Source organism: Marmota flaviventris, unplaced genomic scaffold (genome assembly GCF_047511675.1).
Source record: "Marmota flaviventris isolate mMarFla1 unplaced genomic scaffold, mMarFla1.hap1 Scaffold_116, whole genome shotgun sequence".
Classification (NCBI taxonomy): domain Eukaryota; kingdom Metazoa; phylum Chordata; class Mammalia; order Rodentia; family Sciuridae; genus Marmota; species Marmota flaviventris.
Genome location: NW_027287790.1, coordinates 252,152 through 269,874, shown reverse-complemented (window position 1 = coordinate 269,874; position 17,723 = coordinate 252,152).

Sequence of the window (17,723 nt, the reverse complement as noted above, 5' to 3'; positions counted from 1 at the left end):
CACTTACACTAGGCATAGACACAAACCTAACCCTAAATATACTCCAAACTGACATTATCCCTAGCCCTAATTCTAGACCTAAACCTACAACAAACCCTAGCCCTCATCCTAGCCCTTAACCTAGCCTTAATCATAACCCTAACCCTAACCCTAATTCTATCCCTCACTCTGCCTGTAAACCTAGCTATAACACCATAACTTACCCTAAAATTAACTATAACCCTAGCCCTAACACTAGGCCAAAGCTGAACACTAACCCTAGCCCTAATCCTAGCCCTAACTTAGCCCTATCCATAAAACTAACCAAAACCCTAGCCCTAAGACTAACTCTAACTCTCACCCTAGCCTTAGCCCTACTTCTAACCCTATCTGTTACCGTAACCATAACCCTAGCCCTAACCCTTACCCTATAGTGAGACCTAGCCCTAATCCTAGATCTAACGCTAAATCCAAATCTAATCCTAAGCCTAACACAAACACTAGCCCTAACCCTAATGCTAATCTTATAACTAGCCCAAACCCTAAACCTAGGACTAAAACAAAACTGAGCAACAGCCCTAACACTAAACTTTAACTTAAACCAAACCCTAACACTATACCTAGACATAACTCTAGCCCTAATTTGAGTCCTAACCCTAACCTTAAAACTTACCCTGACCCTGACTCATATCCTAACACTGACCCTAGCTCTAAAGACCACGCTAAACTTAAACCAAACCCTAAGAGTAACCCTAGCCCTAATTCAAGTCATAACCCTAACCTTAAAGCAAACCCTGACCTGACTGATATCCTAAAAGTCACCCTAGCTCTAAACACAGCCCTCACCTTAAACCGAACACTAAGAGTAACCCTAGCGTTTATCTCAACTGAACACTAGACCTAGCCATAACCCTAACGCTACAGCTAGCCCTGAACATAACCCTATCTCTTACATTACCCATAGCCCTAACCCTAGCCCTAAACTTAACACAAAAGTTAGAGATAGACCTAGGCCTAAATCAAGCCTTAAGCATAAACCTAACCCTAACCCTAACCCTAACAGTAACCCTAACCTAACCCTCGCCTTAGTCCTAATCCTAGCTCAAAGCCTAAACATTTCTCTAAACATAAACGTAAACCTATCCCTCAATCTAACCCTAACCCTATCCCTAATTCTAAACTTAACCCTAGCCCTACACCTAGCTCTAAACCTACTCATTACTCTAAACCTAAACCTAACCTTATTGATAATCCTAGGCTTAATGCTAAACCTAAGACTAACTGGAAAACTAACCCTAGACCTAACCTTAAATCTCACACTTGCCATAGACCTAACCCTAGCTCAAACCCTAACCCTTACTATAAACCTAAACATAACCATAGCCCTAACTCTAAGCCTAAACTTCAGTCTAACTTTAAACATAGCCCTAAATCTACATCTAATTGTATACATTACCCTAAACCTAACCCTATCCCTAATGAAGTCCCTAGCCCTAATCCTAACCCTAACCCTATGAGTACTATAATCTTATCTCTAGAAGTAACCCTAAACCTAACCCTCACCCTAGCCCTAACCATAGATGAAAACCGAACCCTTATGCTAAACATAAACCTAAGCCTAACCCTAGTTTTAACCCTAACCCTAATCCTTATTCAAGACCTCTTCTTAACCATAAACCTAGCCCTAAACTTAACTCTAATCCTATCCATTATACTAACCATAACCCTTACCTTAATGTGAACCCTAGGCCTAACCTTAAACCTGTTGCTAACCCTAACACTATCAATTACCCTAAACCTAATGCTAAATCTAAACAAAACCCTACCATTACCCTAACCCACACCCTAGTGCTAATTCAAGCCCTAACCCTAAAACCTAACCTCAAACAAACTCTACACTGACCCTGACCCTAATAAATCAGCCTAGCCCTAACCATAGCTCAGAACCTAACCCTTATGCTAAAACCCTAAACCTAATCCTAGGTCTAACCCTCACCTTAACCCTAACACAAGACCTTATTTTAACCATAACCCTAGCCCTAACCTTAACTCTAAATGTATCCATTACCCTAAACATAACCCTTACCATAAACCTAACCCTAGCCTTAACCCTAACCCTATTGCTTTCCATAAACCTATCAATTAGCCTAACCTAACCTGAAACCTAAACCTAATACAATTATTACACTAACTCTAACCCATATACTAATTTGAGCCCTAACTCTAACCTCAAAAGTAAACCAAACCCTAATACTAACCGTGACTCTAATAATTCCCCTAGCTATAAACCTGACTCTTACCCTATCTAAACCTTACAATACATGTAGCCATAAAACTAACTCTAAAACTATTCCTAACCTTAACCCTAGACGTGATATTAACCCTAGACATAATCCTAGCCCTAACCCTTACACAAACCCTAGCCCTCATCCTAGCCCTAAACATAGCCTTAATTTTACACCCTATCTAGGGTAATAGATAGCTCTACACCTATCCATTACATTAAACATAACCCTAACCCTAATGGTAACCCTAACCTGATTGCTAAACCTAACTCATCCATTACCCTAAACCTTAACTGAAACCTAAACTAAACTTATCCATTACCCTAATCCAAAACCTAACCCTAATGCTAATTCGAGCCTTAACCCTAAACTTTTAGCTAAACCAAATGCTAATTCTGACCCTAATCCTGACCCTAATAATAACCCTAGCCCTAAAGTTGACCTTTAACCTAAACCTGACTCTTACACTACACCTAGGTGAGGTTCCTTGCTAGGATGTGCCCTAAATTTTGTATTAGGGTTAGGTCTAGATTAGAGCTAGGGTTAATGTCAGGTCTAAGGTATGGTTTAGCATAGATTTAGGGTTAGGCTTATGGCTAGGTCTATGGTAAAGTTTAGATTTCTTGTTATGGTTAGGTTTAGAACTATATGTATTATTAGAGTCAGGGTCAAGTTTAGGGTTGGGGTTAGATTAAGGTTTAGTTTTAGGGGTCAAATTAGTCTTACATTCAGGGATTGGGTAAGGACACAGTTAGATTTAGGGTTCAGGTTAGGTTTAGGTTAATAGGATTAAGGCTAGTGCTAGGATTAGGTTTCCGCCTAAGGTTAGCGTAAGGATTATAGTTATCATAGGGTTAAATAGGGTTAAAGCTAGGGTTAGGGCTATGTTTACGGTTAGGATTAGGTCCAGGGTTACGCTTAGGGTTATAGTTAGGGCTAGGGTTATTGTTAAGGTTAGCTTTAGAGTTTAATGCTAAGGTAGGCCTTGGATTAGGGCTAGGTTTTGTGAAAGGTTAGAGCTATGGCTAATGTAAGAACTAGTGTAATGATTAAGACTAGTTTTATGGTTAATGTTAGGGCTAGATGTAGTTTCAGGGTTAGTTTTATGGTTAGGGTGAAGTTTAGAGCTAGGGTCAGTGTTAGTGTCAAGGACAGTGTTCAGGTATGGTAATGGTTAGGTTTATAGGCAGAATTTGGACTAGGGTTAGGTCTAGAGGTAGGGTTAGAGTTTGGGTTAGGTTAAGGGTTATTGTTAAGGCTAGGTCTATTTTGTCTTTAGGTCTAGAGCTATAGTTATGGCTAGATTTAGGATTAGGTTTAGGTCTAGGGCTAGTGTTAGGTTAGGTGTAGATATAAGGTTACCAGTAGGGCTAGTGTTAGGGTTTGGTTTAGGGTTAGGTTTAGATTTAGAACTAAGATTAGTGTTAGGTCAGAATAATGGACAGGGATAGGGTTAGGGTTCGGGTTATGGTTAGATCAAGAATGAAGGCTAGGGTTGGGACTAGTAATAGAGTTAGGTTTTGATTAGGCTAAGGATCACTGCTAAGAATACAGTTAGCATTAGGGTGAGGGTTTGGCTTAGGGTAAGCAATAGGGTTAGAGCTAAGGTTAGAACTAGGTTTAGATTTAGGTTTATGGTTAAAGCTCGTGTTAGAACTTGGATTGGGGCTAATTTTGTATTAGGTTTAGGGCTAGTGTTATGGATATGGCTATTGTAAGAAATAGGGTTAGGAATAAGGTTAGTTTCGGGTTAAGTTTAGAGCTGTGCCTAGTGTTAGGGTTAGGTTTAAGGTTTGGGTGATGTTTAGAGCTAGGTTTAGTGTTTGGATATGAGTCAGGGTCATGGTTATGTTTAGGGTTAGGGTTAGGTTTCAAATTAGGACTAGTGTTAGGGCTGGTGTAGGATTAGGGTTTGGCCTATGGTAAGGGTTAGTGTTAGGGGTATGGCTCAGTTTTCTTTTAGGGCTAGGGCTAGGATTAGGGCTAATTTTAGGAATAGCATTAGGGTTAGAGCTATTTTCAGGGTTAGGCTGAGGCCTTAGTTTAGGGTTAGTTTTCGAGATAGGTTAGTGCTAGGGCTAAGGATTATGACTAGGGTTAGCGCTTGGGTTAGGGTTATGGTAAGGTATAGGGTTAGAATAAGGATATTCTTGTGTGAGAATTATAGTTAATCTTAATTCTAGGGTAATAGTTAGGGTTAGGAATAGGGCTATATTAGGGCTAGGATTAGGGCTAAGTTTAATATTAGGGTTAGGACTAGAGTTAGGGTTATGATTAGAGCTACGGCTAGGGTTAGGGTTAGTGTAAAGTTTAGGGTTTAAGCTACGGTTAGGGCTAGGGGGAGTGTTAGGTTTAGTGGTAGTTCTAGGTTATGGTTATGGTTATGGTTAGGGTTTGGGCTAGGGTTTCATTAGGGTTAGGGCTAGTTTTAGAGTAATGTATTGGATTAGATGTAAGATTAGGTTTAGGGTTAAGTTTAGGTTTTGGTTAAATTTAGGTTCAGGGATAGGTTTAATGTTTATTAATGCTATGGTTTAGGGTTAAGTTTATGGCAAGGGTTAGGTTTAGGGTTAAGTCAAGGGTTAGTTTTAAGATTAGGGTTATGGATAGGGTTAGATTTAGGGCTAGGGTTATTATTAAGGTGAGGGTTTGGGTTAGGGTTAGGGTAATGCTAGGTTTAGAGATATGGTTAGTACTAGGGTTAAGTTTAGGCTTAGGGCTAGGGTTAGGTTTATGTTTATGAATAGGCCTAGGGTTTTGTTTAGGCTAAGGGTTAGGCTTTGAGCTAGGGTTAGGTCTAAGGCGAGGGTTAGAGTTAGTGCTACATTTAAGATTATGGTTGTTTTTAGCGTAGGATTAGGCCTCAGAATAGTGCTAGGTTTTGTGTTAGGTTTAAGCTCAGGGTTAAGGCTATGTGTAATGTAAGATCTAGGGTTCTGTTTAGAGCTAGTTTTAGGGTTAGAGTTATGGCTATGTCTAGTGTTAGTTTTAGGTTTTGGGTTGGGTTCAGGTTTAGATCTAGGTTTAGTGTTAGTGTTAAGGTCAGTGTTCAGATTAGAGTTAGGTTTAGGGTGAAAGCCAGAATTAGGACTAGGTTTAGGTCTAGGGATAGGGGTAGTGTTTGCTTTAGGTTAAGGATTAGGTTAGGGCTAGGGCTCAGGGTTTTTTTTAGGTCTAGGTCTAGAATTATGGCTATCTTGAGGATTAGGCTTAGGTCTAGGGCTAGTGTTAGGCTTAGGTTTAGGTACAAGTTTACTGGTAGAGCTAGTTTTAGGGTCTGGTTTAAGGTTAGGATCAGATTTAGACTGAGGGTTTGTATTAGGGTAATGATTCCAGTTAGGGTTAGAGCTAGAATGAGGGCTAGGGTTAGGATTAGTAAGAGGGCTAGGGTTTGGATTAGGCTATGGATTAGAATTAGGACTAAGGTTAGCATTATATATAGGCATTGGCTTAGGGTAAGTGATAGAGTTAGAGCTAGAGTTAGGGCTAGGATTAGGGGTAGGGTTAGGGCTATAGCTAGGTTTATGTTTATGTTTACATCTAGGGTTAGGACTCAGATTAGGACTAGTTTTTCTGTTATGTTTAAGGAGTATCAAAGAAATTTGAACAAATAATTTGGGGAGGTAGTTCAGTACATGTATTTTTCCCTGTTATCTCCAACAGGACTTTCGGATAAAGATGTTTTTGCATGCTTCAGCTTTGGGAAACGTTCACAAGGAATAAACCAGAGTGCCCACATAGAACTGATTGAATGTGTGCAGTTTTAAGCAGCGAGTACCAACCCTGTTTGATTTCAAGTTCCATTTCCTTTTACCCGTATAGGTCAAAATGAAGGAAACCTTAAAATACAAACTGTTCCTGACAGCAACCATTGAAGGGATAAGGCCCCAAACAGGGGAAAATAGTAAGGCTAGGTAAAAGACAAATTATGCTAAGTATCAAATGAATTTGAACAAAACTCAGTGTAACACTAGATCTAACCCAACCCTAAACTAATTCTAACCTGTTTAGAGTACCTATGATCATAGAAGTCCCAAACTTGGGGAGCCTAGCAGTGCAACTTAACAGATGAATCTTGGGCAGAATCAAAGAAATTTGATGAAAATTGGAAGAGGTATGTTAGTACATTCATATTTTCCTGTTTTTTTTTTCCTTAAAGTGCTCTTGGATAAATTGTTTTTCATGCTTCAGTTTAAGGTACTTTCACAAAGAAAAACCAAAGGAGTACCCACAGAGGGCTGATTGAGTGTGTGAAGTTTCATGCAGCTAGCACCAACACTGTTTGATTTCCAGCTCCATTGCATTCACACCTATAGGCCCTAGTAAGTGAAACCTAAAAATTCAAACTGTCCCTGACACTGAACCATTAAACCTTGAAGGTCCAAACGTGGGGAGCCTACTAAGGCTAGGTCAAGGATGAATCCTGTACAGTATCAAATTAATCCAACCAAAAAAATTTGAAGCTCGTTCATTACATGGGTATTCTGCTTTCTTCTAATGCACCAAGGGATAAAGCTGTTACTTTTTACTTCATCTTAGGGCTACTTCCATGGCAAACACCAGATTATGCTCACTGAAAATTTATGGATTGTGTGAAGATTCAGGCAGCTAGCCCAAACACTGTTTGATTTCCAGCTTTATTACATTCACCCCTACATGGAAAAAAAGAAGAGAAACATGAAAATTGAAACTGTTCCTGAAAGCAAACCCTTTATGAAGGAGGCCCAAACATTTGGAATATAGTCAAAATAAAAAAGATGAATCCTGCACAGTATCATAGAAATTTGAAAAGCAAAGTAACTCTTATCTTAACACTAGGTCTAATCCTAGTCCTAACACTAACCCTAACACTAACTTTAACCTGTTAAAGTCCCTTTGATCCTAGAAGTCCCACACTTGGGTGGCCAAGTTGGGTAAGTGAACAGATGAATCTTTCACAATATCAAAGAAGTCTGACCAAATAATTGGGGAGGTAGTTCAGTACATGGATATTTCCCTGTTTTCTCCTAAAGTGCTCTCACATAAAGTTGATTTGCATGCTTCAGCTTAGGGCTACTTTTACAAGGAATAAATCAGAGAATGCCCATAGAAAACTGATAGAGTGTGTGAGCATTGAAGTAGCTACCACCAACCCTGTTGGATTTCCAGCTCCATTTCCATTTACACGCATAGGTCAAAATGAAATGAAAACTTAAAATACAAACTGTTCAGGAGAGCAAATCCTTGATGTAACAGGTCCAAACCTAAAGAATATAGTAAGGCTAGGTCAAAGTTGAATCCTGCTCAGTATCAAAGAATTTTGAACAAAACTAAATCTAATGAAATATTAGCTATAACTCTAGCCCAAACTAATACACAATCTAACCTAACCTGTTTAGAAAACCATTGATCAGAGTAGTCCCCAAATAAAGGAGCCCAGTGGGGCAAGCTAACAGATGAATCCTGTGCAGTATCAAAGAAATCTGACCAAATACCTGGGGGAGGTATTTCACTACGTGCATATTTCCCTGATTTCTCCTAATGTGCACATGGATAAATTATTTTTTTCATGCTTCAGTTTAAGGAACTTGCACAAGGAACAACCAGAGAGTGCCCACAGAGAGCTGATTGAGTGTGTGAAGTTTCAAGCAGCTAGTACTAACTCTGTTTGATTTCCAGCTCCATTTTCATTTACGTCTATAGGCCATAATAAAGTGAAATCTAAAAATTCAAACTGTTCCTGACAGTGAACTGGCAAACCTTGAAAATTCAAACTTGGGGATCATACTAAGACTAAAAAAGGACGAATCCTGTACAATATCCAAGTAATCCATGCAAAAAAATTGAAGCTTGCTCCTAAAGTGCTCACAGATAAAGCTGTTTCTTTCTAATTAAGCTTTGGACTACTCCCACAAGAAAAAAAGGAGAGGATGTGCCCTGAGAACTGGTTGAGTGTGTGAAGTTTCAAGCAGCTAGCACAAACCCTGTTTGAGTCCAGCTCCATTTCCATTCACCCTTATAGGGCAAAATGAGGTGAAAGATGAAAACTAAATCTACACCTGAGAGCAAACCCTTTTACTAGGAGGCCCAAATATGGGGAGCATACTAAGAGTAGAAAAAAGATAAATCCTGCCCAGTATTCATAAAGTTGATAAAAACTAACACTAACCCTAACACTAGTTCTAACCCTAACTCTAACCATAACACTAAGCTTAACCTGTTAAGAGAACCTTTGATCATAAAAGCCTTGAACTTGGGGAGACTAGTGTGACAAGCTTACATATATATTCTGCACAGTATCAAAGAAATCTGATGGAATATTTGGGGGAGGTATTTCAGTACATGCATATTGCCCTGTTTTCTCCTAAAGTGCTCTTGGATAAATTTGTTTTGCATGCTTCAGCTTATCGCTACTTTTATAAGGAAGAAACCAGAGAGTTCCCACAGACAACTGATTGAGTATGTGAAGTTTCAACCAGCTGGCACCAACCCTATGATTTCCAGCTCCATTCTCATTTACCTATATAGGTCAAAATGAAGTGAGATATTAAAAACAAACTATTTACAAGAGCGAACCACTGAACCGAGAAGGCCCCAAACTGAGGCCCATAGTGAGGCTAGGTAAAAGATAAATCTTCCCAGTATCAAAGAAATTTGAAAAAAAAAAAAAAAAAAAAAAAAACTCTAACCCTAACACTATCTCTAAAGCTAGCCCTAACCCTAACCATAACACTAACACTTACCTGTTTAGAGAACCATTGATCCTAGAAGTGCCAACCTTGGGGAGCCTAGGGGAGCAACCTAAAAGATGAATACTGTGTAGTATCAAAGAAATCTGATCAAATTCTTGGGAGACTTATTTCTGTGCATACATGTTTCTCTGTTTTCTCCTTAAGGGCTCTCGGATACAGTTTCTTTTGCATGCTTCATTTTTGGTCTACCTTCAAAAGGAAGAAACTAGAGAGTGCCCACTGAGAACTAATTGTGTGAAGTTTCAAGCACCTCTGGCGAACCCTATTTGATTTCCAGCTCAATTTTCATTCACATCAATAAGCCATAATGAAGGGAAACCCAAAATACAAACTGTTCCTGACAGCGAACCATAGAACCAACAAGGCCCAAACCTGTGGAGCATAATAAGGCTAAGTAAAAGATGAATCCTTCCCAGTACCATAGAAATTTGAAGAAATCTAGGGCCACATGGGTGCTCTCAGCGCAGATGGAAGGCTGGGATATGCAGTTTCTCTGGGCGCTGACAGCACTCTCAGCTACACAGGAGCTCTCTGCACACACGGAAGGCAGCACAGAACACAGTGGCTTTGTTGCAGCTCACCAGACCGAGCTGTGGACACAGCACAAGGTCACTCCAGAACCACCCACCTCACCAAACACCATACATGGGTAATAGATGGAATCCATCTTGCAAAACCTTACTCGCCATCTATCACTGGGCGTGGCTGCTAGCTGGATTCTGCAGCTTATCAGGTACCTGGTTTCCAACTCCCCTACCTCCAGCTGTGATAACTCAAGATTTTTCACACAAGCTTTTGGGGGGTGTAGCTATCAATGAGGAACAGCAACTGTACAGGCACCTGGTTTCCAATTCAGAGACGAAGAGTAGGGAGGCTCCAGGTAGAAGCTCAAGCCCTCTCCCACATGCTACCTCCACCAACCTGAGCAAAGAGACTCAAGCTATGAATAGAAAACTCCACCTAATGTAAGAAAAGAAAACAGAGTTCTGAGAGCCTTTTTTTCTTTCTTATTTTTATTTTCTTGCTCTTCTCATCCATTCTCCTCTACCCTTTCCCCTCTGGTCCTCACAACCTCAACATATATGAAACCAAGAACTCTCCATGAAATTGGACTTTAAGAACTGAATCACTAGAATTCTATAATTTAGAGGAATCACATAGGCCCCACCTCACCACCTGTTTATTTACTCTTATTTTCTTTCTCCCTCTCTTTCTTTCTTTCCTTGTTATTTTTCTTCTTTTTTCTTTCTCCCTCTATGCCACTTTCAGCCTCCTAACTTTTACTATTTATACATTGGGTAATTTTATGAATACAGATAAGCAGTTTGAATTTATACCTTCTTCCATGAATCCCCCGTCTAGTCATTAGAGTTGTCCTCCAAAGCTGCTAAGTTAGGTTAATCACATACCCTCATTCCTTTCCCCCTTAACATAGAATCCTACCTCTGACCCTCAGTTCTCTATACACCACCAGAAATGGTATGCCTTTTATGAAACTAATGACTATATTCTAAATAATAATTGAAGCCAACACCTGTAGATACAGAGTCTAAATATAAATGTATTTATAATGGTTAGGTTTAGGCTTCGGGTTAAGGTTAGATTTAGAGTTAGATTTTGATCTATGGTTAGGGCTAGGGCTAAGGGTAGGGCAAGGGTTAAGACTAATGTTTGGGTTAGGTGTAGGATTATGGTAAGGGATAGGGTTAGAACTAGTGATAGGGCTAGTATGAGAGTTAGAGTTAGTCTTAGAGCTAGGATTAGGGTTAGGGTTAGGGTTAGGGATAGGGCTAAATTAGGGCTAGTGTTAGTGTTAGGTTTAGGCCTTGGGTTAGGGTTGGAGTTAGGATTACATTTAGGGTAAGGTATTGGGTTATAGCTAGTTTGAGGACTAAGACAAGGGTTAGTATTAGGGTTAGGTCTAGGATTAGGTTTATGGTTATGATTAAAGTTAGGTTTAGGACCAGGATGAGGGCTAATGTTTGTGTTAGGATTAGGGCTAGTATTAGGGCTAGGGCTAATGTCAGGTCTAGTGTTACAGTTAGGAATAGATTTAGTGTTAGGTTAGGTGTATACTAAGGGTCAGATTTAGAACTAGGGTTATTATTAGGGTCAGGATCAAGGTGAGGGTTTGGGTTAGGTTAGGGTTTATGTTTAGGGCTTGAATTAACATTAGGGATTCGAGTTAAGGTAATGAAAGAGTTAGGTTTAGGGTTTAGGTGTGGTTTAGTGTAATGGATAGGGTTATGGTTAGGCCTAGGGTTAGTATCAGTGTTATCATTAGGGTAATGGATAGGGTTAGACCTAAGTTTAGGGGTAGGGTTATGTATAGGTTTAGGGCTTTGGTTTGTGTTAGTTTAGGTTGTAGGTGTGGTTTAGAGTAATAGATAGGATTAGGGTTAGGCCTAGGTTTAGCATAATTAACTCATTAGGGTAATGGATAGGGTTAGACCTAAGATTAGGGTACGGTTATGTATTGGATTAGGGCTTTTCGTGGGTTAGGGTTACATTTACGTTTAGGGTTAAAGCTAGGTTTAGTGCCTGAGGATGTGGCTCAAGAAGTAGCGTGCTCGCCTGCCATGTGCAGGGCACTGGGTTTGATTCTCAGCACCACATACCAATAAAATAAAGATGTTGTGTCCACCGAAAACTAAAAAATACATATTAAAAAAAAAACTAGGTTTAGGACTTGGATTGAGCCTACGTTTTGTGTTAGGTTAAGGCTAGGGTTAAGGCTACGGCTAATGTACAAAGCAGCATTATGATTAGAGCTAGTGGTAGGGTCAGGGATAGGGCTATGTCAAGTGTTAGGTTTAAATTTGCGGTTATGATGATGTTTAGAGCTAGGTTTAATGTTAGGGTCAGAGTCAGAGTCCAGATTAGTTTTCAGGTCAGGGTCAGGACTAGAATTAGAGATAGGATTAGGGCTAGGTGTAGGGTTATGGTTATGATTTGGTTTTGTTTCAGGGCTAGGGGTAGAGTTAGGGCTAGTTTTAGAATTAGCACTAGTGTTAGTGTGAGGTTTAGTCTTAGGTTTAGGCTTAGATTAGGAGTTTTGTTTAGATCTAGGCTTTGAGCTAGGGGTAAGGGTAGGGCTTGGATTAGGGCTAAGTTTATGGCTAGATATTGGGTGATGGTAAGGGATAGGGTTAAAAATAGGTATAAGGCTAGGGTGGGAGTTTGAGTTAGTCTTAGGGCTAGGGTTAGGGTTGGGTTAGGGATAGGGCTAAATTAGGGCTGGGATTAAAAATACGGTTAGTGTTAGGGTTAGGCCTAGGTTGAGGGCTAGGGTTAGTGTTAAGGTTAGGGTTAGGGTTAGGTTTAGCTTAAGGGATGGGATTATAGCTACTTTTAGCACTAGGGTGAGGATTAGAGTTAGGGTTTGGTTATGGTTACATTTATGATTAAGACGAGGTTTATAGCTAGAATGTGTGCTAAGGTTTTTAGTAGGATTAGGGCCAGGATTAGAGCGAGGGCTAATGTCAGGTCTAGGGTTACAGTTAGGGAGAGTTTTAGGGTTAGGCTTATAGCTAGGTCTATTGTAAGGGTCAGGTTTCTTGTTAGGGTCAGGTTTAGAGCTATGGGTATTATTGGGGTAAGGGTCAGGATAGGGTTTTTATTAGATTAAGGTTTAGGGTTAAAGCTCAAGTTATCATTATGGTTAGGGATAGGTTAATGATAGTTTTAGGTTTAGAGTTGAGGTTAGGTGTAGGGTAATGGATAGGTTTAGGGTTAAGTATAGGATTAGGGTTCAGTCTATGGTTAGCATAAGGGTTAGGGTTATCATTAGGGTAATGTGGTAGGGCTAGTGTTATGCTTAGGATTAGGTCTAGGGTTAGGCCTAGGTTTGGGGTTAGGGCTAAGTTTAGGGTTATGGTTAGCTTTAGTGTTAAAGCTAGGGTAGGGCTTAGGTTAGGGCTAGGTATTGCAATAAGTTAAGGCTATGGCAAATGTAAGAACTTTGTTATGATTGGGGCTAATTTTAGAGTTAAAGATAGAGCTAAGAATAGTTTTCTGGTTAGGTTTAGGGTTATAGTGATGTTTAGAGATAGGGTTAGTGTTAATGTCAGGGTCAGTTTTCAGTTTAGGGTGTGGTTAATGGGAAAGCCAGAATTAGGACTAGGTTTAAAACTAGTGGAAGGGTTATTTTTGGGCTTTAGGCTAAGGGTTATTATTAGGGCTAGAGCTAAGTTTTTCTTTAGGTCTAGGGCTAGAATTATGGAAAGTTTATGATTAGGTTTAGGTCTAGGGCTAGTGTTAGGGTTAGGTTCAGATATAAGGTTACCAATAGGGCTAATGTTAGGGTTCGGTTTAGGGTTAGGTTCAGGTTTAGACCTATGATTAGTGTTAGGGTCAGAGTTAGGGTTAGGGTTTGGGTTATGGTTAGAGCTATAATGAGGGCTAGGGTTAGGACAAGTGATAGGGTTAGGATTTTGGTTAGGTTGAGGAATAGAATTAGGATTAGGATTAGAATTAGCATTAGGTTTAGGGTTTGGCATAGGGTAAGGGATAGGGTTAGAGCTAGAGTTAGGACTAGGGTTAGGGTTAAAGCTAGGTTTAGGGCTCAGATTAGGGCTAGTTTTGTGTTAGGGTTATGGCTAGGGTTAGAGCAATGAATAATGTAAGAACTATGTTTTATAGGGTTAGTTTTAGGGTTATGTTTAGGGGTTAAATCTCTAGTGTTAGGATTATGTTTAAGGTTAGGGTTAAATATAGAGCTAGAGTTAGTGTTAGGTTAATAGTCAGGGTCAGGTTTAGTTTTAGGGTTAGGGTTAGGACTCGAATTAAGGCTAGGTTTACTGTAAGGGTTCGGTTTAAGGTTAGGGTGGTGTTTAGAGCTAGGGTGAGTGTTAGGATATGAGTCAGAGTTAGGGATAGTATTAAGGTTAAGATTAGGGCTCGGATTAGGGCTAGGGTAAGGTCAAGGTGTAGTGTTAAGGCTTAGTTTAAGTTAAGGTTTAGGGTTAGGCCTCTTGCTTGGTTTTGTTTTACTGCAAGGGTTAGTGTTATTGCTAGTTTTATGATTAGCATTCGCGCTAGGGCCAGTGTTAATGTTAGGCTTAGGCTTAGGATTAGGGTTAGATTTAGAGTTAAGGTTAAATCTAGGGTTAGGACTAGGAATACGGATTTGGCAATGGTTATGGCTAGGTTTAGGGCTAGGTTTAGGATTACAGTAATGGATAGTGTTAGAAAAAGGGATAGGGCTACTGTGAGAGTTAGAGTTAGTCTTAGGGCTAGGGTTAGGTTAGGGTTAGGGATAGGGTTAAATTAGGGCTAGGATTTGTGTTTACCTTAGGCCTAGAGTTAGGGTTAGGGTTAGGTTTAAGTTTAGGATAAGGAATGGCATTATAGCTAGGTTTAGAGATAAGGTGAATGTTAGAATTAGGGTTAGGGCAATGGTTAGGGTTAGGGTAATGATTAAAGCTAGGTTTGGGGCTAGGATGAGAGCTATATTTTATTTTAGTGTTAGGGCTAGGATTAGGCCTAAGGCTAATATCAGATTTAGGGTTACAGTTAAAGATACTTTTAGTGTTAGGTTTATGCCTACCTATAATGAAAGGGTTAGGTTTAGCTTTAGGGTCAGGTTTAGATCTAGGGTAAGGTCTGGGTTAGAAGTTTGGGATAGGTTAACGTTTAAAGTTAGGGCTGGAATTAGCATCATGGTTAGTGTTAGTGTAATTATAATATGAGGTTTAGGGTTTAGGTTTGGTTTAGAATAATGCATAGATTTAGGATTTGGGATAGGGTTTGGTTTAGGCCTAGGGTTATGGTTATTGCAATGGATAGGTTTAGAGATATGTTTAGGGCTAGGGTTTTGATTAGGGTTAGCATTAGTATTATGTTTAGGGTCAAAGCTCGAGTTAGGGCTTGGTTTAGGGCTTGATTTTGGGTTACATTAGTGCTAGGGTTAGGGGCAAGGCGAATGTTAGTATCAGGGTTACAATTAGGGTTAAACTTACGGTTAGGGTTAGTGGTAGGTCTGGTTTTAGATTTAGGGTTAGGGTTAGGGTGATGTTTAGGATAGGGTTAGTATTATGGTCAAGTCAGGGTCAGTGTTAGTTCTAGCTTTCAGCTTAAAACTAGAATTAGAGCTAAGGTTAGGGTTAGAGTTAAGGGTTGGTTTAGGTTAAGGGTTAGAGTTAGGGTTATGGCTCAGTTTTGTTTTAGGGCTAGGGTTAAAGTTAGATTTAGAGTTATGGTGAGGGTTAGGCTTAGGGTTAGGGTTTGATTTAGAGTTAAAATTAGATCTAAGTTAGGGCTAGAGCTAATGATAGGGCTAGGATTAGGGCTGGGTTTTTAGCTAGAATTAGGGTTCCAGTAAGGGATAGGGTTAGAACTAGGGATGGGGCTAGGGTGAGAGTTAGAGATAGTTGTAGGGCTAGGGTTTAAGCTAGGTTATGAATAGGACTAAATTAGTGCTATGATTAGGGCTAGGGTTAGATCCTGGGTAAGGCCTAAAGTTAGGTTTAGGGTTAGGATTAAAGCTAGGTTTAGGCCTGGGGTTTGTGTTAGCTTTAGGGCTAGGATTACAGCTATGGCTAATGTCATGTCTAAGCTTATGGTTGGGGATAGTTTTAGGATTAGTGTTTATGGCTAGGTCTAGTGTAAGGGTTAGGTTTAGTGTAAAAGTCATCCTTAGAGCTAGGAGATTTATTAGGATCAGGGTCAGTGTTAGAGTTTGTTTGAGGTTAGGTTTTAGGGTTAGGGCTTGAATTAGCACTAGGGTGTGGGTTAGGTTAATGATAGGGTTTTGTTTAGTGTTACCATTAGGTTTAGGGTAATTGATAGTGTTAGGGTTAGCAACAGGTTTAAGGTTAGGCCTAGGGTTCACATTAAGGTAAGGGTTATGGTTAGTATAATGGATAGGTTTAGAGTTAAGTTTAGGGCTAGGTTTATGGTTAAGAAGAGGTCTTGAATAAGGGTTAGGGTTAGGGTTAAAACTAGGGTTAGGCTTAGGTTTATGTTTAGCATAAGGGTTCGGTTTTCATCTATGGTTAGGGCTAGGGTGAGGGTTAGGTTTAGGGTTACTTCTAGAGATAAGATTATAGTACTCATAGGGTTAGGGTTAGGATTAGGGCTAGGGACTTCATTAGGGATAGGGTTAGGTTTAGGGTAATGTATACAATTAGATGTAGATTTAGGGCTATGTTTAAAGTTAGACTGAAGTTTAGGCTTAGAGTTAGGGCTATGGTTATGTTTAGGTTTATAGTAAGGGTTAGGGTTTGAGCTAGGGTTAGGTCTATGGCAAGTGTGAGATTTAAGGTTAGGTCTAGGGTTAGTTTTCCAGTTAGTCTTAGGTTTAGCATTAAGCCTAGGATTATCAATAAGGTTAGGTTTAGGTTTAGAGTAATGAGTAGGTTTAGAGCTAGGTGTAGGGCTAGGGTTAAGTTTAGAATTAGGGATAGGGTTAGGGTTAGATTGAGGGATAGGTTTACGTTTATGTTTAGAGAAATGTTTAGGCTTTGAGCTAGGATTAGGACTAAGGCGAGGGTTAGGTTAGGGTTACTGTTAGGGTTAGGGTTAGGGTTAGGTTTATGCTTAAGGCTTGATTTAGGCCTAGGTCTATCTCTAACTTTTGTGTTAAGTTTAGGGCTAGGGTTAGGGCTATGGGTAATATAAGAGATAGGGTTATGTTCAGGGCTAGCTGTAGGGTTAGAGTTATGGCTAGGTCTAGTGTTCAGTTGAGATAAACGCTAGGGTTACTCTTAGTGTTCGGTTTAAGGTGAAGGCTGTGTTTAGAGCTAGGGTGACTTTTAGGATATCAGTCAGGTCAGGGTTTGCTTTAAGGTTAGGGTTATGACTTGAATTAGGGCTAGGGTTACTCTTAGGGTTTGGTTTAAGTTTAGCGTGGTCTTTAGAGCTAGGGTCAGTGTTAGGATATGAGTCAGGGTCAGGGTAAGTTTTAAGGTTAGGGTTAGGACTCAAATTAGGGCTAGAGTTATGTCTAGGTATAGTGTTAGGGTTTGGTTTAAGTTAAAGTTTAGTGTTAGGGCTGTTGCTCAGTTTTGTTTTAGTCCTAGGTTTAGGGTTTGGGCTAGTATAAGATTAGCATTAGGGTTAGGGCTAGTGTTAGTGTTAGGCTTAGGATTAGATTTGGATTTAGCGTTAGATCTAGGATTAGGGCTAGGTCTCACTATAGGGTAAGGGTTAGGGCTAGGGTTATGGTTACGGTAACAGATAGGGTTAGAAGTAGGGCTAAGGCTAGGGTGAGAGTTAGAGTTAGTCTTAGGGCTAGGGTTTTGGTTAGTTTTATGGATAGGGCTAAGTTAGGGCTAGGATTAGGGCTAGGGTTAGTGTTCAGCTTTGGCCTAGTGTTAGGGCTAGGGTTATAGTTAATTTTAGGGTAAGTTATGGTGTTATAGCTAGGTTTACAGGCAGAGTGAGGGATAGAATTAGGGTTAGGGTTAGGGTTATGATTAAGGCTAGGTTAAGGGCTAGGATGAGGGCTAGGGTTTGTTGTAGGTTTAGGTCTAGAATTAGGGCTAGGGATAATGTCAGTTTGGAGTATATTTAGGGTTAGGTTTGTGTCTATGCCTAGTGTAAGTGTTAGGCTTTGGGTAAGGGTCAGGTTTAGAGCTAGGTGTATTTTTAGGGTCAGGATCAGTGTTAGGGTTTTTTTTTTTTTTAGGTTAAGTTTTAGGGATAGGGCTCAAATGAGCACTAGGGTTAGTGTTAGAGTTATGGTAATTGATTGGGTTAGGTTTAGGTTTCAGGGTAGGTTTAGGGT